Below are 25,681 nucleotides of genomic sequence, written 5' to 3'. Positions count from 1 at the left end.
CATCTCTTCATAATTCCCCTTTCGGTATGCCAGCCTTTTGTTTTCTAATTCTTTTTGGGGGGAGACAATTCCTAGCTCTACCAGGTGCTCAAAGTTCAATACACTGTGATCACTCATTCCCAAGGGTGCTTCCATCTTAACTTCCCTTATATCCCACTCATTTAGGGTAAATCTCAAATCAAGTATTGCTGGTTCATCTTCTCCTCTCATTCATGTTGGTTCCTTGATGTGCTGACTTAGAAAGTTTCTTGTTGCCACGTCCAGCAGCTTACCTCTCAATGTTTCTGGTCCTCCATGCGGGTTTCTGTTCTCCCAATCTATCTTCCCATGGTTGAAGTCTGTCATAATTAGTAGTCCAGATCATTCCTGATAGCAACAGAAGCTGCTCTCTCTATTATGTTAAAGGTGGCCATGTTGTTTCTATCATATTCCTGTCTGAATCTTCTGTCATTTGGTGGTGGATTATATATGACTACTGTGACGGGAAAGTGTTGGAGTGTAGATGTTCGGCAGTCCTCCAATGGCAGGTGTCTATGCCTAGACACACTTACAAAAAAAAAGATAGACTGCTTGCCTGTTTGTCTGTGATAAAGTAAGGGAAGACACGCAAAACACAAAGTATGAACAATGAAACTTTATTTAATATAGAAAACAAAATATAAACAAAGACAATCCCCTGGCAATGTGCAGTGCAAAGAACAAGTCAAAAACAATATAACGTAAATGAATAATAGGGATGAAGTTACTCTACAATAATATAACGTTAAAGGTGAAAAGTAATTAGGTGCTGAGAATATGGTGCTAGCTGCGAGACATCCAGCTGATACACATATATCAGTTAGTTGTTCACTGCTTGAGAGCACAAGGATATTCTGACTTCAATGGCTGGACCAAGCCCAGACATCGTCTCAGGTAGAGGGCGCTGAAGTGCAGTGTGCAGGTGTGCAGTCGGCGAGTCACCAATCAGGAGCAGGCAGGCTGGGAAGGGTAGTTGGCTGGTTGATGACGAGCCAACGTGGAGGGAGTGGAGTAGGGGGGTCTTGGGTACGTTTTGCCTCCTGGTCAAAACGTTTTGTGCTACTGGGAGACGTATCTAGAAGGTAGCATCTTAATCTTGAATAAAATACGTAACTTCATGTAGAGAAGAGCAGGCTCAATCTCTCTTGAAAGAGATTATCATTACAACTCTCCCCCGAAGCCTGCACTTAGGGGTGAAGTTACGTCTTCAGGTGGTAGAGTAGTAGGTGGAGCTGTCTCTACCTCATAAACTCTGGAGAGGGCGTCTGCTATGATGTTGTCAGAACCTTTGATGTAGAAGATCTCCAGGTTGAAATTCTGCAGATATAAAGCCCATCGTAGAAGCCGTTGATTGTTGAATTGGGCTTGCTGCAGGAAGCGTAGGGGATTGTGGTCCGAGTAGATGGTGGTAGACCGAGCACCTTGCAGGTATGATTCAAAGTGCTGCAAGTTCAGGACGATGGAGAGTAGCTCCTTTTCGATCGTGCTGTAATTCTTCTGATGTGTTTTTAACTTGTAGCTGTAGTAGCTAACAGGTAAAACATCCTCGCCTCGTTTTTGCATCAGGACACCCCCGATGCCGGTACCACTGGCGTCGACATGGAGGATGAAAGGCTTCGTGATATCTGGCGAAGCGAGAATAGGATTAGAACAGACCAGGAATTTAAGTTGTGGGGGAATGTATTTCTTGGTATATATGCAAACCAACGGACATATGTAAACATGTGGCAATCATTAACTATTGGTGCTCACCTGTCGATATGCCAATCACCACACGTGACGTCACTGATTTGATAGCCGTTATCTATGCGATATTGCGAGTCTCCATCAAAAAATAAATAAATCGTGGAGGAATTGATATGTTGTGCATAGTGTATAAGAGTGTGAGTTCGTGTGTGTATGTGTGTGTTTGCTTGTGGATGTGTGGATGTGTATCGCTATGTGTAAGTTGATATGTTGTCTATGGTGTATGAGAGCTTGTATTCGTGTGAATGTGTGTGTTTGCTTGTGTGTCTGTGTATCGCCTTGTGTGAGGGGTGTGTATATGTATCATTTTGAGTGTGTGTTTATAATTTTGTGTGTAGTTTTGTGATGAATTTACGTATTCTAGACGTTAGTTAGCTGAGTCAATCTCACACCAAGTATGTCAATATTTTGTTGTTAAATCAACCGAACATTTTAAAATAAATAATGCATTATATAGAAAGAAGCAAAAGACAACATTGGCGTTTTATCAAATTAATAACTTATGGAGAGTCAGCATTAACAAAATGTGAGTGGTATTTTGCTAGCCGGCCCTCGTGACTACTCTATGTGAAATCGAGTGCATATATGACACCCAAACCTCACATCAGAAGTGGAAGATAACGACGACGTTTTGGTCGTCCATTTTTTGATATGTGGGTTGAATATCAAACAATCAACCACATTATTACGTCTCATAAAGAGTATATATATATGTGGTATGAGTCTCCTGTTGACTATTAAGCGTCTTTTTCGACTACTACTTAGCACCCTATTCGACTAACATTAAGCGCCCTATGCGACCATCATTAAGTGCCCAATATGAATATTATTAAGCGCCCTATTCGACTATTACTAATAAATAAATATAATAAATCTTGAATAATATATATTGTTTACTATTCTTTTTTTAAATTATTATTTTCTTAATATTAATAAATCAATTTTTTTTCAATGGAAAGGTTTACTTCCAGTCGACTGTCGCTAAGCGCCCCCTGTTGATTGTCATTAAGTGTCCCTGTCGACTGTCATTAAGCGTCCTTGTTGACTGTCATTAACCGTCTCTGTCGACTGTCATTAAGCGTCCTTGTTGACTGTCATTAAGTGTCCCTGTCGACTGTCATTAAGTATCCCTGTCGACTGTCATTAAGCGTCCCTGTCGACTGTCATTAAGTATCCCTGTTGACTGTCATTAAGTGCCCCTGTTGACTCAATAAGCGCCCCTGTCTACTCTCATTAAGCTTTCCTGTTGACTGTCATTAAGCATCCTTGTCGACTGTCATTAAGCGACCCTGTCGACTGTCATTAAGCGTCTCTGTCGACTGTCATTAAGCATCCTTGTCGACTGTCATTAAGCGTCTCTGTCGACTGTCATTTAGCATCCTTGTCAACTGTCATTAAGCGACCCTGTCGACTGTCATTCAGCGTCCCTGTCGACTGTTATTAAGCGACCCTGTCAACTGACGTTAAGCGTCTTTATCAACTGACTCAATTTGAGTGTCATTGTTGTTACTTAAGAATTTTGGGGTTTACAATAATCATGGTGTGAGGTGCGAATTGGTTCACATAATATCTCATATAAGTCAGGGTTCAGATGTATCATGGTCATGGCAGAGTTGCAACCAGTCGGCTCTGTAACATTTTGCACCATGAAACGACTTCGATAATAATTCTTAAGACAATAATTTAGTTTTCAAACCAATGGATCTTAAGTTTGACATCACAAGCTATATCTTTAACAACTTTTAATAAAGGAAAACAAAAGGAAAACAAAAACTGGGGACACAATTTCTATGGAGCTATACCTTAGTCTTTTATAGCTGGTGGTATTCGTGGCTGGTATACCACCAGCCAGGTATACCACCTTAGTCTTGAATGTAGTCCCGAGTTAAGTAAACTATACGTGTTTATGTACTGAGAAAATGGGGAACACCTCAGGGTACATAGGGTGAATATATATGGAACCGGCAGAATATGGAACACCTCAGGTATATATGGTGAATATATAGATGGGACCCGCTTAATATGAACCAACAGAGCCATGATATCTTTCGCAAGACTTCTTAAGATATTAAAGGAATATTATGCAATATTATTCTGTTGAATTCCAGGTTGCATTGCATTTTGTCATGTTGTAGTATATTGGTCTAGGGAGTGCGCTTGGGAGTACCCAGTGTGAGGGTTCGAATCCTTCAAATGATTCCAACTTATTTTCTCATGATCTGGTGAGTCATGATAGAAATTTCTAAGCAGTTATAGAGTATAATGAGCTTGGCGGTCACATTATGAGGCAGCTTGTAAGAATAAATATGAGTTTGTAATAAGATCACTGGAGCAGTAAGAGTATCGTACCAGCGTCCTGGGGCCAGATTCACCAAGCAGTTACGCAAGTACTTAAGAACGTGTACATCTTTCCTTAATATTTGACGGCTTTGGTTACATTTATTAAACAGTATACAAGCATGACAACTTCCCAATCAACTATTCTTATTGTTATTAACAGCCTTCTGGTGCTTCGGAGCTCATAAATTGTTTAATAATTGTAAACAGAGCCGCCAAAGATTGCGAAAAGATGTACAGGTTCGTAAGTGCCTGCGTAACTGCTTCGTGAATCTGGCCCCTGGTCCTCACTAGACGCGCACGTAGCCCTACAGGCTTAGGGATGTGGCGCGCGACTGGGGTTACACAGCACGCCAGTTCGATCCCCGCCTGCTACAACTGATTTCCCATAGATGGAAATTTCCCAAATGGAGTTGAAAATGAACGACCGAAACGTCGTCGTTATTATGTTATCCTCCTGTATTTACGTTCATGTAATTAGAAAATATTAATAGGTAATAAAATATTAATTTTGCTGCTGCTCCCGTTATGCACAAAACGTTGCTTTATGATATATCTCAGTGTACACATTTATCCTGTTCTTTGTTATCATTTGGGGTTATTCCCTTTAGCGTTGATCTTTCCTTGTTGGTGTTAAGCCTTGATGATGCTTGTTATTCCCCTCCACACACCCTGCGTATTATGGCATTAGGGTTAATTCAGTAAAACTCCGATTTGCTGAATATTCTGTTACCAGCCGGTATTACCTCTTGCTGACGTGAGTGTGGAGCGATGTATTACCTCTTGCTGACGTGAGTGTGGAGCGATGTATTACCTCTTGCTGACGTGAGTGTGGAGCGATGTATTACCTCTTGCTGACGTGAGTGTGGAGCGATGTATTACCTCTTGCTAACGTGAGTGTGGAGCAATGTATTACCTCTTGCTGACGTGAGTGTGGAGCGATGTATTACCTCTTGCTGACGTGAGTGTGGAGTGATGTATTACCTCTTGCTGACGTGAGTGTGGAGCGATGTATTACCTCTTGCTAACGTAAGTGTGGAGCGATGTATTACCTCTTGCTAACGTGAGTGAAGAGCGATGTATTACCTCTTGCTAACGTGAGTGTAGAGCGATGTATTACCTCTTGCTAACGTGAGTGTAGAGCGATGTATTACCTCTTGCTAACGTGAGTGTAGAGCGATGTATTACCTCTTGCTAACGTGAGTGTAGAGCGATGTATTACCTCTTGCTAACGTGAGTGTAGAGCAATGTATTACCTCTTGCTAACGTGAGTGTGGAGCCATGTATTACCTCTTGCTAACGTGAGTGTGGAGCGATGTATTACCTCTTGCTAACGTGAGTGTAGAGCGATGTATTACCTCTTGCTGACGTGAGTGTGGAGCAATGTATTCCCTCTTGCTAACGTGAGTGTAGAGCGATGTATTACCTCTTGCTAACGTGAGTGTGGAACAATGTATTACCTCTTGCTAACCTGAGTGTTGAGCAATGTATTACCTCTTGCTAACGTGAGTGTGGAGCAATATATTCCCTCTTGCTAACGTGAGTGTGGAGCAATGTATTACCTCTTGCTAACGTGAGTGTTGAGCAATGTATTACCTCTTGCTAACGTGAGTGTGGAGCAATGTATTCCCTCTTGCTAACGTGAGTGTGGAGCAATGTATTACCTCTTGCTAACGTGAGTGTGGAGCAATGTATTCCCTCTTGCTAACGTGAGTGTAGAGCGATGTATTACCTCTTGCTAACGTGAGTGTGGAACAATGTATTACCTCTTGCTAACCTGAGTGTTGAGCAATGTATTACCTCTTGCTAACGTGAGTGTGGAGCAATATATTCCCTCTTGCTAACGTGAGTGTGGAGCAATGTATTACCTCTTGCTAACGTGAGTGTGGAGCAATGTATTCCCTCTTGCTAACGTGAGTGTAGAGCGATGTATTACCTCTTGCTAACGTGAGTGTGGAGCAATGTATTCCCTCTTGCTAACGTGAGTGTAGAGCGATGTATTACCTCTTGCTAACGTGAGTGTGGAGCAATGTATTCCCTCTTGCTAACGTGAGTGTAGAGCGATGTATTACCTCTTGCTAACGTGAGTGTAGAGCGATGTATTACCTCTTGCTAACGTGAGTGTGGAGCGATGTATTACCTCTTGCTAACGTGAGTGTGTAGCAATGTATTACCTCTTGCTAACGTAAGTGTTGAGCAATGTATTACCTCTTGTTAACCTGAGTGTTGAGCAATGTATTACCTCTTGCTAACGTGAGTGTGGAGCAATGTATTCCCTCTTGCTAACGTGAGTGTGGAGCAATGTATTACCTCTTGCTAACCTGAGTGTGGAGCAATGTATTCCCTCTTGCTAACGTGAGTGTAGAGCGATGTATTACCTCTTGCTAACGTGAGTGTGGAGCAATGTATTCCCTCTTGCTAACGTGAGTGTAGAGCGATGTATTACCTCTTGCTAACGTGAGTGTGGAGCAATGTATTCCCTCTTGCTAACGTGAGTGTGCAGCAATGTATTACCTCTTGCTAACGTGAGTGTGGAGCAATGTATTACCTCTTGCTAACGTGAGTGTGGAGTGATGTATTACCTCTTGCTAACCTGAGTGTGGAGCGATGTATTACATTAATAATGATGCATATCAACATGTAGTTTTCTTTTATGCTCTATTCGAATCATACTAATTTCATACTTCGTGTTTTGTCAGTTTCATTTTCAGTGTTGTGCTTGTAAACTAGATTGTCACACTTACACAGATGTGGTCTTCTGCCAGATCTGCAATGATTAGATAACATAATGTTTATTCAGTAAAAGCAGTTTAGACTCGGACATTCAAAATGAGCTAGAAACATATTGTAGGATCTTTAGACAGAGCTAGGTACATAATATGCCTAAAGCCAATAATAATCACAGCGTTTAGGGATTGTTATACATTCCATATGAATAGAGCTTTAATTACCAAAAATCTAAATCTAAGGAATTACATGTTTTGAACAAAATGATTTAATAAATATTTACTAAAAACATCAATAGCATAATAAAACAATTATTATTTCACTAAAAGTTTTGGTGCTCAGTAGGCATAAACAATTACAAATTAACACTCTCTTCCCAGGGACAAAACTTTTGTTACATTATATTCTTTATATTCATTATATTCAGCTTCACAGACTGCACAACCAAATGGGTCTCTCTCGCAGAACCTGCACCCCAACCACAGCCTTCTGAAGCCCATAAGCAATCCAGCTGGGATCGCCCCATTGCCGACCAAGAAGCTGCGACTTTGCTAGAAGCTGCAACAACACCACATGACACTGCCCGACTTAAAGCTGTAGCAGCTCCCCATGCAGGTGATTTCCTATTAGCAACCCCAATGTCAGCAACCGGCACCCGTCTCACACCACAGGCCCTCCGAATTGCCGTGGCTCTCCGCCTCGCTGCCCCAATCCACACCGAATACAGGTGTATTTGCGGCGAGGCAGAGGCCGACAGATATGGACGGCATAGCCTTCTTTGCCAAAGGACGGGAGGATGGCATGCAAGACACGGCGAGGTTAATGACATTATTAAGAGAAGCCTTACCACAGCCGGTTGTCCAGCAGAAAGAGAGCCTCGTTACCAAATGTCCCGCAACTCTGATGAGCCTGTCGGTCGCCCAGACGGAATTACGGTGAACCCCTGGAAGAATGGTAGACAGTTGGTGTGGGACTACACTTGCGTTTCAACTTTAGCCAATACCTATGTTGACTTCAGTGCTAAACAAGCAGGAGGAGCTGCCAATCACCGGGAAGCGGCCAAGTCACGTAAATACAGAGACCTTGAGCACCACTACAATTTTGTCACCATTGCCTCAGAGACACTTGGTGCCAGGGGTAAGAGTGCTGCTAGCTTTTTGAAGGAGTTGGGGTCTAAGCTAATGGAAACAACTAGAGACCCTAGAGCTGTCAGTTTTCTTTATCAGCGCCTTAGTGTGGCAATCCAGAGAGGAAATGCTCACTGCATCCACGGTTCCTGCCCGCCATCTGAGGAGCTGGAGGAACTGTTCAACTTGTGACAAGCAGCCTTGTACCCTGCATGTAATCAATATTGTAACTTTTTTTTTGTGTAATGACATTTTCAAATAATGTTAGATAAATATACACACTTAACAAAAGAATAGGGGTGGTAGGAGAAGAAAATATCAGTGTTCAGTGAGGATTCACAAGGTCTTCTTTGAGTACTCTTTATTTTCTTCTCCGAGGCTATGGATCCCTACACTTGCACCAGAGGTGGTACCCCTTCTAGGTTAAAACAAAAAAATATATATATATATATATATATATATATATATATATATATATATATATATATATATATATATATATATATATATATATATATATATATATATATAATCTTTGGACAACACCCACCAGTGGGCCTCGAACCCAGAAAGCACAACAACCTTCCAGTAGCTGCCATAACTAGTTCGCCTTAACCCACTACACCATCAGACCCTACAAAAGAAGCAGAGACTTCGAGATATATATACACCTCAAATATCTCCACTTCCCAAGGGCACTAGACAAGTGAGAGGTTACTATGCATTTTTCATCAAGCCACTGTTAATGTGAGAGAACTCGTGTCCATGCTATAAGCCTATACTTGCATAAACCACAAGTGAAGATTAACAATCTTTGAACAACACCCACCAGTGGGCCTCGAACCCAAAAAGCACAACTACCTTCCAGTAGCTGCCATAACTAGTACGCCTTAACCCACTACACCATCAGACCCTACAAAAGAAGTAGAGACTTTTGAGATATATATACACCTCAAATATCTCCACTTCCCAAGGGCACTAGACAAGTGAGAGGTTACTATGCATTTTTCATCAAGCCACTGTTAATGTGAGAGAACTCGTGTCCATGCTATAAGCCTATACTTGCATAAACCACATGTGAAGATTAACAATCTTTGGACAACACCCACCAGTGGGCCTCGAACCCAGAAAGCACAACTACCTTCCAGTAGCTGCCATAACTAGTACACCTTAACCCACTACACCATCAGACCCTACAAAAGAAGTAGAGACTTCGAGATATATATACACCTCAAATATCTCCACTTCCCAAGGGCACTAGACAAGTGAGAGGTAACTATGCGTTTTTCATCAAGCCACTGTTAATGTGAGAGAACTCGTGTCCATGCTATAAGCCTATACTTGCATAAACCACATGTGAAGATTAACAATCTTTGGACAACACCCACCAGTGGGCCTCGAACCCAGAAAGCACAACTACCTTCCAGTAGCTGCCATAACTAGTACGCCTTAACCCACTACACCATCAGACCCTACAAAAGAAGTAGAGACTTCGAGATATATATACACCTCAAATATCTCCACTTCCCGAGGGCACTAGACAAGTGAGAGGTTACTATGCGTTTTTCATCAAGCCACTGTTAATGTGAGAGAACTTGTGTCCATGCTATAAGCCTATACTTGCATAAACCACAAGTGAAGATTAACAATCTTTGGACAACACCCACCAGTGGGCCTCGAACCCAGAAAGCACAACTACCTTCCAGTAGCTGCCATAACTAGTATGCCAAGAAATCCGGACTCCACCTGCCAAAGATTATTGGGGAATATAAACCTGGATATGCATATGGAAATGTCAAGACACACAAGCCTGGAAACCCACTTCGGCCAATCATTAGCCAGATACCCACACCCACGTACAGACTGGCGAAGCGACTCAACGGCCTGCTGACTCCTTATGTCCCTTGCGCCTTCAGCCTGAAATCTCCAAAGGAATTTGTTGACTTACTGCGGGGCACACGGGCCACAGGGATAAGAGCCTCGTTGGACGTAGAATCACTGTTCACCAACGTACCTGTGGACGAGACAACCGGGATGATAGCTGACAGAGTGTATCGTGATCCAGCCTGTACTCCTCTTGACATACCAGAAAATATTCTAAGGAAACTACTCCAAGCTTGTACTAAAGAGGCACCCTTCTTGAGCCCGGATGGGCACATGTATAAGCAAGTAGATGGGGTCGCCATGGGTTCTCCCCTAGGTGTCCTGTTTGCAAACTTCTACATGGGTACCATCGAGCAAAAAGTCTTAGTCGACATGAACTTGAAACCGGCCATATACTGCAGGTATGTTGACGACATTTTTACACAGGTACCTGATGTCAGACATCTGCAGGATCTGAAGGAGGCGTTTGAACAGAGTTCCGTGCTGCGTTTCACTTACGAGATGGAAAAGGATGGGAAGCTGCCCTTTCTAGATGTAACAGTCATGGAAAAGAGCGGAGGTTTCCACACTGCAGTCTACACTAAGGAAACGAACATAGGAATGTGCCTAAATGCCAACAGCGACTGCCCAGACAGGTACAAGAGGAGTGTTGTTAACGCATATGTCGACCGTGCTCTCAGCCACAGCTCAGAATGGAAGCAAGTCGACGAAGAACTCTGTAGGGTAAGGCAGGTCCTAGTCAACAATGGCTTCTCCAATGGTTTCGTCGAAGACGTCATAAGAAGGAAAGTGAAACGCCATGCAACCTCTGAAGAGACAACTAACACAACACCTATACCCCCTATTAGACTATTTTACAGGAACTTCTTTTCCACAGCTCATAAAACGGAGGAAAGGGTCCTGAAAGATATTGTTAATAGAAACGTTATCCCTACAGACAAAAATCAGAGGATACAACTGACGATTTACTATAAAACCAGAAAAACGGCCAGCCTACTCATTAGAAACTCTCCAGACACAAAGCAGAATGCTTTAAAAGAGACCAACGTCGTCTATGCCTTCAAATGCCCTCTTGGGGACTGTAAGATCCAAAAAACCAAGTATATAGGCAAGACAACAACATCTCTTTCTAGGCGTTTAACGATGCATAAGCAACAGGGCTCCATTAAGGAATATATAATCTCTTCCCACAACCAAACTATCGCCAGAGAAATCCTAGTAAACAACACAGAAATCATCGATAGATACAGCGATAGCAGGCGGCTTGACGTTTGCGAGGCACTACACATTAAAAAGTCAACACCAGCAATCAACAGCCAATTAATGCACAACTATATTCTACCCACCTCAAGACTCCGCTCCAATATAGAAGCATCAAGAAATATGGACCAATAGGCTTTCTACAATCACTTCCATTCAATACCCATTGTTTCGTATTCTGTCTTGTGTTGATGAAATTAATACCCTATTAATACCACCTCACCCCATCCACCTCACTCAAATGTAGATATAAACAAATCGGAGATGTGTAAGTTCTATTCAGTTGTGTATGTGTAAACTAAAGTCTTTGAAAATGTAATAAGTTTTACGAAACGCGCTCAAGTGTCGGCTACCTAACCTAACCTAACCTATAAAGAAATGTTAGGTTAGGTTAGATAGGGTTGGTTAGGTTCGGTCATATATCTACGTTAATTTTAACTCCAATAAAAAAAATTGACCTCATACATAATGAAATGGGTAGCTTTATCATTTCATAAGAAAAAAATTAGAGAAAATATATTAAGTCAGTAAAACTTGGCTTATTAGGCAAATCGGGCCTTGCATAGTAGGCTGAGAAGTGCATTCTGGCTACTAGGTACGACATATATATATATATATATATATATATATATATATATATATATATTTAAATTCATTTTTTTATTAATGGTCTGACGCTTAGAAGCGTTTCGTAAGGGCATCATACATCCTCAAAGACTTCTTTACACTAAACACTACACTTATGATCTACATTTATGATACACTCGATGCACTGTGTATGAAACATTTGACGTAACCCTCGCTTTTTATTGGTTTGGGTGAGGTGATTTCATGAGAATATAAGTAACTGCAGATGGCCTATTGGCCCATACAATGCATTGAAGTGTGTAGAATATAGTTGTGCATTAATTGGCTGTTGATTGCTGGTGTTGACGTTTTGATGTGTAGTGCCTCGCTGATGTCGAGCCGCCTGCTGTCGCTGTACCTATCGATGATTTCAGTGTTGTTTGTTAATATTTTTCTCGTGATGGCCTGGTTGTGAGAAGAGATTATATGTTCCTTGATTGCGTCCTGTTGCTTATGCATTGTTAGTCGCCTGGAAAGAGACGTTGTTGTCTTGCCTATATACTGAGTTCTTTGGGGTTTACAGTTCCCAAGTGGGCATTTAAAGCTTCTTCAAAGCGTTCTGCTTGGTGTCTGAGGATTTTTTCTTGAGTTGATTGGCCGTTTTTTTTATTTTTTAATAAATTATCAATTGTATTATCTGATTTTTGTCTATAGGGATAACGTTCCTATCAACAGTATCTTTCAGGACCCTTTCCTCCGTTTTTTGAGCCATCGTTCGTGTAAAATAGTCTAATAGATGGTACAAGTGTTGTGTTGGTTGACTCTTCAGAGGTTGCATGGTGTTTCACCTTTCTTTTTATGATGTCTTCAACGAAACCGTTAAAGAAGCCGTTGTTGACTAGAACCTGCCTTACCCTAAAAGTTCTTCATCGACTTCTTTCCCTCCTCAGCTGTGACTGAGAGCACGGTCGACGTAAGCATTGACAATACATCTCTTGTACCTGTCTGGGCAGTCACTGTTGGCATTGAGGCATATTCCTATGTTTGTTTCCTTGGTATAGACTGCAGTATGGAAGCCTCCGCTCCTTTCCGTGACTGTTACACCCAGAAAGAGCAGCTTCCTATTATTTTCCAACTCATACGTGAAACTCAACACAGAATTCCGCTCAAATACCTCCTTCAGCTGCTGCAGACATCTGGCATCAGGTACTTGTGTAAAAATGCCGTCAACATATCTGCAGTATATGGCGGGTCTCAAGTCCATACCAACTAAGACCCTTCGCTCGATGGTGCCTATGTAGAAGCTCGCAAACAGGACACCTACGGGAGAACCCATGGCGACACCCATCTACTTGCTTATACATGTGCCTATCTGGGCTTAAGAAGGGTCCCTCTTTAGTGCAGGCTTAGAGGAGTTTCTTCAGTATGCTTTCTGGCATGTCAAGAGAGTGCAAGCTGGGTCACGATACAGTCTGTCTGCTATCATCCCGATTGTTTCGTCCACAGGTACGTTGGTAAATAGCGACTCCACATCCAACAAGGCTCTTATCCCCGTGGCCCGTGCTCCCTGTAGTAAGTCGACAAATTCCTTGGGAGACTTCAAACTGAAAGCACAGGGTACGTAAGGAGTCGGCAACCCATTGAGTCACTTAGCCAGTGTGTATGGGGGTGTGGGTATCTGGGTGATGATTGTCCGACGTGGGTTTCCAGGCTTGTGGGTCTTGACATTTCCATAGGCATACCAAGGTTTGTATTCTCCAACAACTTTTCGCAGGTGGAGTCCGGATTTCTTGGCGTTCGCAGTTTCGACGTTAAAAAGTGACAACGTTTCCGTCCTCTCTGGACCCTTAAAATACTGATAACGTTTCCGTCCGTCCAAAAACCTTATTGATTCAACACTAAGAAGCTGTGTATAGTTTTTTTATTTATAAAATAAGCACAGAGGACACAAAATAAGGCCAATAAAGAACATACGGGGAACATGAAACAGACATGAAGGATAAAACCAAATAACACATATCCTTGAACCATGGACAGGACACAGAAAATTGAGTCAAATGAGAAGAAAACACGAAGAACAGAAAAAACACAGAACATAAGCCCGAACACAATCCAATACTTGGCATACAAAAAGTACATTATACACCTAAACACACAAACACACACACAGACTGGGAAATACAAATCAGACCCCACACACATTGCAAGCCAGAAGGGCCACACATAATCCAACGCATACACACACACATAACTGGAATACACAGGAACCGAGAACACAAACCGGAACTACACACACACCCAACCTCCCACCCCACAACCACACACACACACACATGGGGCCTCGTAGCCTGGTGGATAGCGCGCAGGACTCGTAATTCTGTGGCGCGGGTTCGATTCCCGCACGAGGCAGAAACAAATGGGCAAAGTTTCTTTCACCCTAAGTGCCCCTGTTACCTAGCAGTAAATAGGAACCTGGGAGTTAGTCAGCTGTCACGGGCTGCTTCCTGGGGTGTGTGTGTGTGTGTGTGTGGTGTGTAAAAAAAAAAAAAAAAAAAAAAAAAAAGTAGTTAGTAAACAGTTGATTGACAGTTGAGAGGCGAGCCGAAAGAGCAAAGCTCAACCCCCGCAAAAATACAACTAGTAAACACACAAACACCGCAACACATAGGAAACAGGTGCAACAGGAACAAAACACTAATAATCAAAACCCCCATACTTGTGAGGGTAATCTGTCATCGGATTTGTCTTAACATAGGCTTCCCAAACCATCCACTCCCGCTTGGTCGGGCGGTCGCCGCGGGCGCCCCATGAAATCCGGAACCACTATATCAGGCGGAAACCCTGGCGGAGGCGGTCGCCCTTGAGCAAAGTACACCGAGGACGAAAGAAGAGGCTGGAGAGGCGGAAGGACCGCCGCCGACGAAACAGGAGACACTGAAGACGAGGGCGGAGACTGGAGAGGAAGGCAGTACCGCCGACAACGAAACAGGAAGCACGGAAGAAGAGGGCGGTGACTGGATAGGCGGGAACGCTGGCACAGGTGAAGCATGAGGCACCGAAAACGAAGGTGGAGACCAGAGTGGCGGCAAGACAACAACAGACGAAACGGGGCGAGGGCACAATACCCGCCGGACGAGCAGCCTTCTTCTGGACCACTGCCAACCCACTATTCTCACCAGGATCGACGGCATGGGGAACCATCCCCACGATGATCCAGAACAATCGGACGTGGGCAAGGCACCCGAAGCAGGGTGCCTTGCCAGCGTCCGTGTTGGGGTGGGGGCAAGGCACCGGCCCCCACCCCAACAACAGGGTCCACACCAGGATCCAAGCCCCCCGCCGAAGACACGTCAGTACCCTGCATATCAACCTCGCACTCCACAGTGGAAGCACCCTGGCCATTGGTCGAAGACTGCCATCGGCAGTCTGCCCTATGGCGGGGCAAGCACGACCCAGTAGGACATCAGCCTCGACGACATGTGGCACGAGGCCACATTCCACAGTGGACACCAGAACCGGAGACAAGGCAGGTGGAGCTGGCGGAAGGAAAGGGGCCAGCACAGGCGAGGGAGCTTGCAGAGACGCATGCTCCTGCAGAGGAAAAGAATCTGGTAGAGGCGAGGAAGCCTGCTGAATCGAGGGAGCCTTCTGAGGCGAAGAGGCCGACTGTGGGGGCGGGACCCCACAACCCACCACCCTGTCACGCACACCACCATCCATACTCATGGGCACACAAGCCAAGGAACCTAGTAACACCACCGGGTCATCAGATGGTAGGGAAGCCTCTCCACCCACACCATCACAAGGCGACAGGTCATGTGCCGCTAACGGGGGAAAATCCTCCTTAATAAACAAGCTCACAGGTGCAGCCGCTACTCCAGTACAGGCCGCCGCTTGGTACCCCTCAAGGTTACAACGAGAACATGTTCTGGGCTGCCCTGCGTAAAAGGTGTTCATGGTGTAGCCATCAACGTAACAGTAGATGGAACAGGCAGCTTGAGACGCAGGGCGAAGGTCTGGGTACCACATGAGACCACGCGCCACCTGCCAGAAGAGACGTTTTTCAACTGTAGGGAAACCACGGTCCCAAAGTTCACAAAATCCAGCCAAAGCAAATCTTGAGGAAATTCAAATGGGACTCCATGTAGCTCCACATACGTGAGCGCGCGGCAGTGGTACGAGATAGAGACGGTATCACCGTCATCCGTGAGGGTAAACAAAGTCCATAATACTGGGCCACGAAGTCATGATAGACAGCTGTGGAGTGGAACTTGATAAGTGCTCGTTGGGTCGTTAGCAGCTGTATACGAAATACATCAGACACTTGAACGCTGAGCATACCCAACAGAATGACATCCACTGCATGATACGTCGTTTGACCAGAGAACTCCAGACCTATAGTCTCTGTATGGCGAATAGGGCGAAGGGGGGTGGGTCCCCATGGCATTGACGCAAAGCAGGTGGAGGGCTACGCCCCCGGCCCGGACACGACAACAGTGTGGGCTGTACTGAGAGATGCGCTCACCTCAAACCCTTACACAGCGACCTCTGGCAGCCGAATCCCAGTTTCCATCCTCTCTGAACCCTTAAAAGAGTGACAACGTTTCGGTCCGTCCACATACCTTATTGATTCAACACTGAGAAGCTGTGTATAGTTAGAATTAGTGAAGGTGGCCTTTATGGGGGTTGGTTACGTCGGTAATTATTTGAATTTACGAACCCTTCCTCCAATCCAATAGGTGAGTAATTTAGCGTATTCAGTAGACAACCTTTAAGACCCTTCAACATTTTATAAATTAAGGACTCTCAATTATATCACACAAATTTGCTGTGTGATATTTTATCAGGTTTTAGGCATACCTGACCTTACAAAGAGCTAGCTAAGAGGCTCTGAATCCATATGTTACTTTTATGTTAAAACTTCAGGGTGATAGTGAACCAGGTACGACTCCAGACAGAGTTGCAAGCATTGTAGGGGAAGATAATTATCAGGAGAGAGCACTATGCCTTTATGACTATATAGCACTGGGAAGGGGTCAGGATAAGGATTTGGGATTGGATGGGGGAAAGGAATGGTGCCCAACGACTTGGACGGTCGGGGATTGAACACCGACCTGCATGAAACGAGACCGTTGCTCTACCGTCCAGCCCAAGTGGTTGGGCACCATTTTGTCAAGTAGAGTATTTGTAAACTAACGGTTTATGCAAGTTTTTATTTTGACGATGGTGTCAAAATAAGTTTTTGTTTTAACGATCAGTTTTGACGATGGACAGGTGATAGCATCCTGGGGTGACGGAGTTAGAAAGGTGAGTTTCGAGCACTGGAAGAGAGCAAAGTACGGTGCGAGAAAATGTCGAACTTATCTGTTGTGATTCACATGTGGAACATTTTCCACAGTTAGGGACGGTAAGGATCAGGAGTCAGGATTAACGAGCATGTGGTCAATAATCATGTAAAGCCCTGCTAGTGTTATCTACCCATTTTCTGAGTTAAAGTTTAAGCCTTACAGAAAAAAGAAACAATGATGGAAATTATAAAAAAAACAAGAAAGTGCCCCCTAACGAAAATTGAAATATTAGAATTATAATCAACAAAATTCTATGTGTATACAAGAGAATGCCTGTTTGTTTGTTTGCCTGTACTCACCTATTTGTGCTTGAAGGGGTTGAGCTTTGGCTCCTTGGTCCCGCCTCTCAACAGTCAAACTACTGAATTACCGATTACTGAACTTCTGGAGTTCAATCATATCTACATTTGAAACTGTGTATGGAGTCAGCCTCCACCACATCGCTTTCTAGTGTATTCCTGTTACGGGCTCGCCGCCCTTGTCATGGGGGTAGCGTGGCAGTTCCAGCGCCATCTAAGAAACCATACCCGAACTCCCCAGGAATAGTACGTAATATGGACATTGCCATCTGGTGGTGGTTATCTAGTACTTGCAAATGGCTAAAGATTCCTGCCTTGGTCAGCCAGAGGGGTCGGTGTCAGTGACCTCTGGTGAGGTGACGCATCAAGATCAGCGCCACCTAGTGTGTGCTACAGAGCACAATGTCAACTCCCCAGTGAGTTAGTGGTATTTCGAAGTTTCACCAGTATCGGCCAGGTCATTGATGATGTATTGTGTCCACAGAGGTGGCGTCTGGGGGCAACGACACTGGGAAAGCAGTTCATGTTGGGCAGCCCGCGGTCTCCCTACATGGTCCTGGAAACGACCAAGTAAGCCGCCGCCGATGAAGCAGTGTGGTAGCTGCTAGTGCTGTAATGTTGAAAAAAGCTCGGCGTACCTTTGGGACTGGCTTAGGGGAGAGACTGACGACAGGGAGGTGACTGTTGAGTAGTGTTGCTAGCTGGTCGCTAGAGACTGCTGCCAGGGGATCGCGACCCCTGTATTGTGACCCCACTCAGCGTGTGGCTGAGGTATTCTACCAGCGAGTAGCTGGAGAGCGGTCGTTGGGGTACAAGCATCTCATGACACTGATAGTGGGCTGGCCCACGTATTGATGAACTCGCCGGTGTTCTTCCCAGTATGGTTGAATATGCTATTAAGCAGTGAAGAAATACTGAGGATTAATGAACTCTGCACGTGAGCACATTTGATATCCTGAGGTAAAGGATTGTACATATGTGTAGAAATAGCCATCTGTTCTTTATATATTATTTATGGTGACGGTGTACAAATATATACTTAACGGTGGTGAAAATATATTTAATACTTTGACGAAGGAACAGCGTTTTGTTCATCCCTTCCTTTTTTTATGCACTTCATAGCCACTTTATTGAAAGTGTACTACCGACTTTGGGTCGGATACTATCATTTTGATTCTACCATCAAAGAACCCGGTTGTGACCCATAGTGGCCGTAACATAATTGGCATCCCCAGCGGATTCCGACCTCTAGTCCAGTGCGTTTGATAGGGGGAGGTGAAGTAGTGCAACCCCCTGTGAATAACTCCCCTGTTCGTTATTTGTTAGGACGTTAAGTGTCCTGTGCTGTTCTCCATGTGAAGAGTTAAGTGCAGTGTTGCGTGCTCGTGCACAGTGTATAGTGACAATATGGCAGAGAGAAAAAACATTGACAATCTAGTCGATGTTCAAGAGTTTCTGAACAAGGATTGTCTTGCTAGATTGAAGTATCTTGTAAAGCCGGAACTTGTGCAAATATGTGCCTATTTAGGAATCAAATTACGCGAGTGATTCCCATGCTGAAATCTTGTCGAAGGTTCATAAGCACTTATAGGCAGAGGAGAAGCAGGAAAGCGAGACACCAGGTACAAAGGAAAATGTAATGGCTTCCACTGAAAAGGAAGACAAAGGCAGTGATGGTGAGAGTGATATTAGTGAATTGAATATCGGCATTCTCACTATGAAAATGCGTGCATTGTAGGTCAATCGTGAGATAGTGGAAAAAATTGAAATAGAACGAGTGTGAGGAGGTGGTTCACCAGCTCACTTACAATAGTGCTCTTATGCCTGTGGGAGCCAGTACACTTGTTAAGTGCACTTGTTAAGTGGGCGGACTTAAGTTTTGTACCAGCAACCGAAACATCTAGTGTTTGGGCTCATGTGAGAGCCCCAGTCATCAGCAGTCCATAAATGTTACCCTGGCCGGGGTGGCATGTCTGTGGACAGTGCTAGAGCTGATAGCATCATCTCATTGTATGGCATGAGGCCAGGCTCAGCTTTGCGCGGGAAACAGCTAGGCCGTCGGCCTGGGTGTGGGGCCCCCGCGCTGGCTGCCCACTTGAGTGGTTGTCATGGAAACCAGCCGCTATCTTAGTAAACATCTTGAGCCGCCATGTTGGTCGGCCATCTTGGAGCTGCCCTAGGGGCTATGCTACACCGTCGCTGATTGGATGAGAGGGGTAGGCCGCTGTATGCCTTCCTCTCATTGGTTATTTCGAGAAGGACGCGGGAATAGCCGTTGTGTAGCATCATTCTGAACTCAGCCGCCACCTTGTCAAGACGTTCCTGTACTCAATTCGGCCAAATTGATGTATAGGGCGTCGTGGTGGCTGGACTACAACTGCTGATGCTTCCTGCTTCACCTACGACATCGGTCGTCACAGAATCCGGCCGAAGTCGTCGCTTGGAGGGGTTTAAGACATTATTGTATGCAGGGGGTAGAGGTACAGTGATCTGGGATCGTGGGGGAATGTGCTTACGAGCAGCAACAGACTCGTAGATCCCATACCAGTAATGATTAGACTTACTAGTGCTCTGTAGCAGTCGATGGGAACGGGGAAATTCGTGTCAGTGTTAAGGCAATTTTCCGTGTTTGTACTACGGTCAGGAACTACCGCCGCCTACGCCACCCGGAGCGAGCCAGCCACCTATAGCCGGGTGCCTGATGTATGGGAATGGTGTGTAAAGCCGGCCGTGTGAATGAGTAAGTACCTATGTGTGTATTTCGGTGATTAGTAGTCTCTAAAGCTTGAATTCGAGGTCAAGTGTTCCGTCACATTGTCACGCAGCACCTGTTCAGGTGGAGTGAATTGTGGGCGAGGAGATTAATCACCTGTGTTGTCATCTTGTCAGTCCAGAGGGACTTGGTGTACACAGACGTACAGTGTGTGTGTGTGTGTGTGGGTACACACGGGAACACAGAATATACATAGTTTAGCCAAGGACGGAGAGGATGTCCATGTAATAAATTCCTTTATTTCATTGTGGTAATCATTTTTGATCGTCCGTGGGACGGAGTGATATCATTTCCATGTGTGGTCTTGCAGGTGTGGAATTCCAACACTGAGCGCTCAGGTATGTGTAACGCCAGTGATTCCTGGCAATGATTATTGTGGAGTGTGCCACAGTGTGGTTTAAATTTCTTGTAGTGTTCCCAGGGCCGTGACAAGTGTGATTTATATAAATATATATATTGTGGTTGCAGTATTAATTAACGTAATTTTGGTGAGGTTTGGTGAGTGACGAGGCCGTCTAGAGAGACCGCCCCCGCTCTGTCGAGTAACGTAACTCTCGAGTGTTTATCGGCATGCGTGACCGATAAATCACTCACCCGTGTGATTTAAGGAGTGTGAGATTCTCCTTAGTGTTCCCAATAACGTTTGATAGCTGTAGGCTACATGTGTCAGCGGTAATTATATATATATATATATAATCGTAGTGTCACGGTGCCCAGTGTTATTGTGTTATTTACTGTGTGGTGATTGCAATATATTGACCTATGTTCTAGGGGTCATTTGCAGCAGTAAGTAAGTGTGTGCAGGGTTCTAATATTTGGAAATTGGAGTACTTGCCGTGTGTGTTATTGCAAAGGGGGTTGTTATTTGATGGTGATTGTTGCTAGTGTTGAGCAATCACCGGATGTGATTGCAGTCCAGTAAAACCATTGTGGGGCAGTGTTCTAGAGGGTTCATGTCCTGTAGGTTATTTTACTAGGTTCTGCAGTATTGTCATAGCAACCGAATTGTAACGTAAATCACTGTGATTTGTTAGTGTGATTTGTCATTGTCGTGGGGGAACTCGGCTGTAGACGAGTACTTGGATATACAAATATATTCTCCTGGTTATCTGGTAGGACATCGAAGTCCAGTATTCAGTGAGGTGATTGCGAGGCAATTAATATAACGTAACCAAGGGAACGCCCATTGCTTTAAGAGAATTTGTTCTTTGACAATTTGAGTAACGTAGAATGCGTTTGGGTTAATTTACTTTCCTGTAAGCAGCTACGGTAGTCTCGAGGAGCCTAGCCATCAGCCAGATAAGAATTAGAGTATTGTCTGTCGTAATTAACGGTCAGTGGGCCGGGTAATTGACGTGTTTCAGGAAGTCAAAGTAATTAATCTCGATCCTTGTTTGATCGACTCACACGAAGGCTACATTGTTCCATTAACGTAACGTCGTTATCTGCCCGGAAGTACCGGCATTGGATTGACTCGTGAGAGGAGTAACGTCATTTAGAATAACGTAAACGTGGGGCTAATTACTGTTATTAGTCGCCTGAATTGGTCTGAGTATGGAAGGCTTAGACGGAATTCGTACCTTAATGTAAATTGCTGAGCCAGTGTGAAAGGTTGCGTATTTTAATTGTTTAATTATTGATCTTGAGGATAGTAATTAATTACTCTAAAGGTAATCACGAGTGATTACCGTTCTCTTAGCACTTTGGACATTGCAAATCAGAGTTTACCATCGCTGAGTGATTAGTAACCGATTAACGTAAATTAACGTAACTAGTAGAGATTAATCAGCTGTCTGGAAGTACAGGGATTAATGGGATTTTCTCACTGAATGCTCGACGGGTAGAGTGTTGTTTGATTTCCGCGTTACTAGTGACAGTTGTAAGAGTTGTTAATTTAACGTAAATGTTACCTTGTTATTAACGTAAATGTTATTGTGTTATTAACGTAAATCAATTGTTATTGATTGTTGATCGTCCGTGGGACGGAGTGTTAACGTAAGAATTAATTTGAGGAAGGGTGCTGGAGTTGCCAGTGAACCCATTAGTTATTGTTGTCATTGAAAGACTACTGATTTGATTGCATTGCAACCGCTGTTGCAGGTGTAGACTGCACTGAGGCGTAGAACAGTTAGGAGGTTACTGGAGACGTATTTCAGAACCTACTGTGTCATTTGTTGTAATTGTGATTATAGATCTGTTAGTTCTTGCTTGCTTGTTGATTCCTCTGTGGTCACGCTTATGTTCGAGTTAGTTCATTATGCAGTCCGAGGGGCTGGTGTCTAGCTGTCATTGATAGTGTCACAGGAAGGATTTCGAGTAACGTCATTGACATTTCTTTTGTTTTGTTGTAGTAGTTAGTACTTTATTGAATAAACTAAGTTGTTATGGTTAACACTGTCTTTTCGTTACACCCCCACACATTATTATTGTTATGCAAATGTTCTTCACACTCGACTAACATTGAGACTAATTTTCTGAGCTTTGGATCAAATATACGGCACCACACAACAATAAATTATTGTTGTGAGAGCCCGTGACCTACTCGTTAGATTCGCTTCGGCGATTGGCGAAGGTCGGCGGCCTAAGTGGGGGGGATTTCAATTTTCATTGGGGTCTCGGCGTTTGCTCGCGCCTAGTCAATTGTTCATACATGGTCCCAAAGTGAGGAATGAGCTGGTTACTACACTGGTGTGTTAGCTAAGCAAGTCCTTCTTCAGGCGACCTAGTTGAATATCACGACAGGAATAAAGGTTAAAGAATAAAGAAAGTTCTTAGAAATTTTCCGAGCTAAAATTCCTTATACCAATTTCAATTTATTCCAAAACTTCTCACAAGTTAAAAATACAAACTCTCACAACGAGAAATGAAAGAAAAGCAAATGGAAAAGGAAATGGCTTTGAAAGAGATGGAAATGTTTGGGATTAGAGCGAGAAAGAGAAGAGAAGGAAAGACTACACGAGTTAGAAGTGCTACGATTAGGTGGTCGGAGGGAAACAAAGGAAACTAGCAGTTTCGATCCAGTGAGGAACATTAAGATGGTTCTCAAATTCAACGAAAAAGAAGTTTCCAAGTTCTTCGCTGCTTTTGAAAAGGTAGCCGCTTCATTAAATTGGCCAAAGAATTGGGCCATCATAATCCAGTCCGTCCTGACAGGGAAGGTTAGGTTAGGTTAGGGAAGGCCCAAATTGCATGCTCCACGTTGTCGGTAGATGACGCCAGTGACTACGACGCTGTGAAGGTGGTGCTGATGGCCCACCAGTTGGTTCTGGAAGCTTACAGACAGAAGTTCCGGAACCTGAAGAAGACCTCAGAGCACACCTTCACGGAGTTTGCAAGTATCAAGGAACGGCTAATCCACGAATGGTGTGCGTCTCGTAAGGTGGAGACGAATGAGCAACTCGAGCAACTCGTACTACTGGAGGACTTCAAGGATTGCCTATCTGGAGATCTCAAGACATACCTAGAGGAACAGCATGTAGAGACCTTGAGTGCAGCAGCCACAATGGCCGAAGAATACATCCTGACACATAGGCCTTCTACTAGGTATGTCCAGAAGAGCTACACAAAATACTCAACGAAGCCTAAGCCGGAGGATAAAACCGTTCCACGAGGTGCCGCTAAATCGACCCCAGGTAGTCTTAAAAGAATCAGTCCTATGAGGGACGTAGTGTGTTGGACCTGTGGGAAAAGAGAGCACATAGCTGCCAAGTGTCGAGGCAGAACAGGTAACGATCCACGTAGGGAAGTTATGCTGGCGAGTTGTATGGCGCCAACAGTCGCCGACCTATCAATAGAGAAGAAACCAGAGTTGTTCGCCCCGTACACCTCCCAAAGGTATGTGTCAAGTGACCATTCAGGTAAGCCCGTGGTAGTACTCGGTGACAGCAGAGCTGCCCAGTCTCTGATTTTGGAAAAGTCATTACCCAAGGGAACATTTATTGATGGGAGACAAAAGATTATCTTAGGCGGGTTTCCCTCAACCTTGTATGTTGCCCCGTTAGTAAAAGTCCATCTAAAGTCACAGTATTTCAGCTGCAAGTGTACATTAGCTGTGGTGAACAATCGTCCTACAGAGGGAATTGAGGTTATCTTGGCCAACGACTTGGCCCTAGGTTTGGAGCATAACCATTCCCTGGTAATGGAAGATCCGGCATATGAAGAGATGAGCCCAGTAGTAGCCGTGCAAACGAGATCCCAGGTTCAATCTCGGGTACCATTGGATTTGAATACCTTGTCTGACTCTTCTACCCCACAGGTTATGAGTAGCCCTTCACCATCCGAGCCGGCCCTGACGCCTATACCCGAACATTGGACCCAAGCGGATCAGACAGAAGAGCAGAAGGACCCTAAAGTACAGGCGCTGGCAGACACCATGGAATCCCCTGCAAAAGATGATCTGTATTTCTGGTCAAATGAAGTACCGTGTTGCAGGTGCCCACAGAGATATTCCCAGTCAACTGAGGTAGGTAAACAGATAGTCGTCCGTGCTGTGTTCCGAGCTAAGCTGTTAGACACAGCTCATGCCGACCTATTTGCCGGGCATTGTGGGATTTCAAAAACCTTTCATCGCCTGGCTAAGTGTTTCTTCTGGCCACGGTTTTAGAGGGACGTACGACGCTTCTGTAAATCAAGCCACGAATGCCAGATAGCAGGAAAGGTAAACCAGCCTGTCCCCCAAAGCTCCTCTGTGTCCTCTACCCTCAATAGGTGAGCCCTTTGAGCACCTCATTCTTGATATAGTAGGCCCTCTTCCGCCTTCCACATCTGGGATACAGTATCTTTTAACGATAATAGATCGGGTTAATAGGTTCCCAGAAGCGATCCCACTGAAAACCATCATCGCGAAAGTAATTGTGAAAAATCTTCTCTGGTTCGTCTCCCGATATGGGCTCCTAAAGATCATCCAGACAGACCAGGAAACGAATTTTACCTCTCGTTTGTTTCGCCGACCTTGGGATCCAACAGATTATATCCAGCAGACCTCGCCATCGGTCGCGCCGTAAGTAAGCATTTCCATACAGTTTCTTTTACCCCGAATCATCAGTCTCCTGTATTCCAAGTTCCCGTCACCCTGAAGGACCGCCGGACCATTGCAAGAAACGCCTTCTGCCCTCGGCTTCCAGCGGTACCACGACACAGGGAGATGTTGCCTGTTGGCCCCAGTTCTTCGATCCTCCGCAGAGCCTCGGTGCTATTGATTAAAACACATGTGGTAACCGGGCTCCTGACAAGAACTTCAGTAGAGTCATTGCCCAAGAGATTAGAATTTCCTGTGTCATGCCTCTCAGTTAAGGCAGTTCGTCGGACAAGACGTCCTCGCCACTGCAGTCCATGATCAACATACGTCCTATGGGCGAAGTGTCACGATTCTAATAGGTTTTTTTGCCTTTAATGACCAAACCAAATTCTTTTTGGTGGGGAGGTGTTATGGACTCGTCGCCCTTGTGAGGGGGGTAGAGTGGCAATTCCAGCGCCATCTAAGAGTCCATACCGGAACTCCCCAGGAATAGTACGTAATGTGGACAATGCCATCTGGTGGTGGTTATCTAGTACTTGCAAATGGCTAAAGATTCCTGCCTTGGTCAGCCAGAGGGG

This window comes from Procambarus clarkii, chromosome 36 (assembly GCF_040958095.1).
Source record: "Procambarus clarkii isolate CNS0578487 chromosome 36, FALCON_Pclarkii_2.0, whole genome shotgun sequence".
NCBI lineage: Eukaryota > Metazoa > Arthropoda > Malacostraca > Decapoda > Cambaridae > Procambarus > Procambarus clarkii.
Note: the sequence above shows the minus strand (reverse complement) of the source record.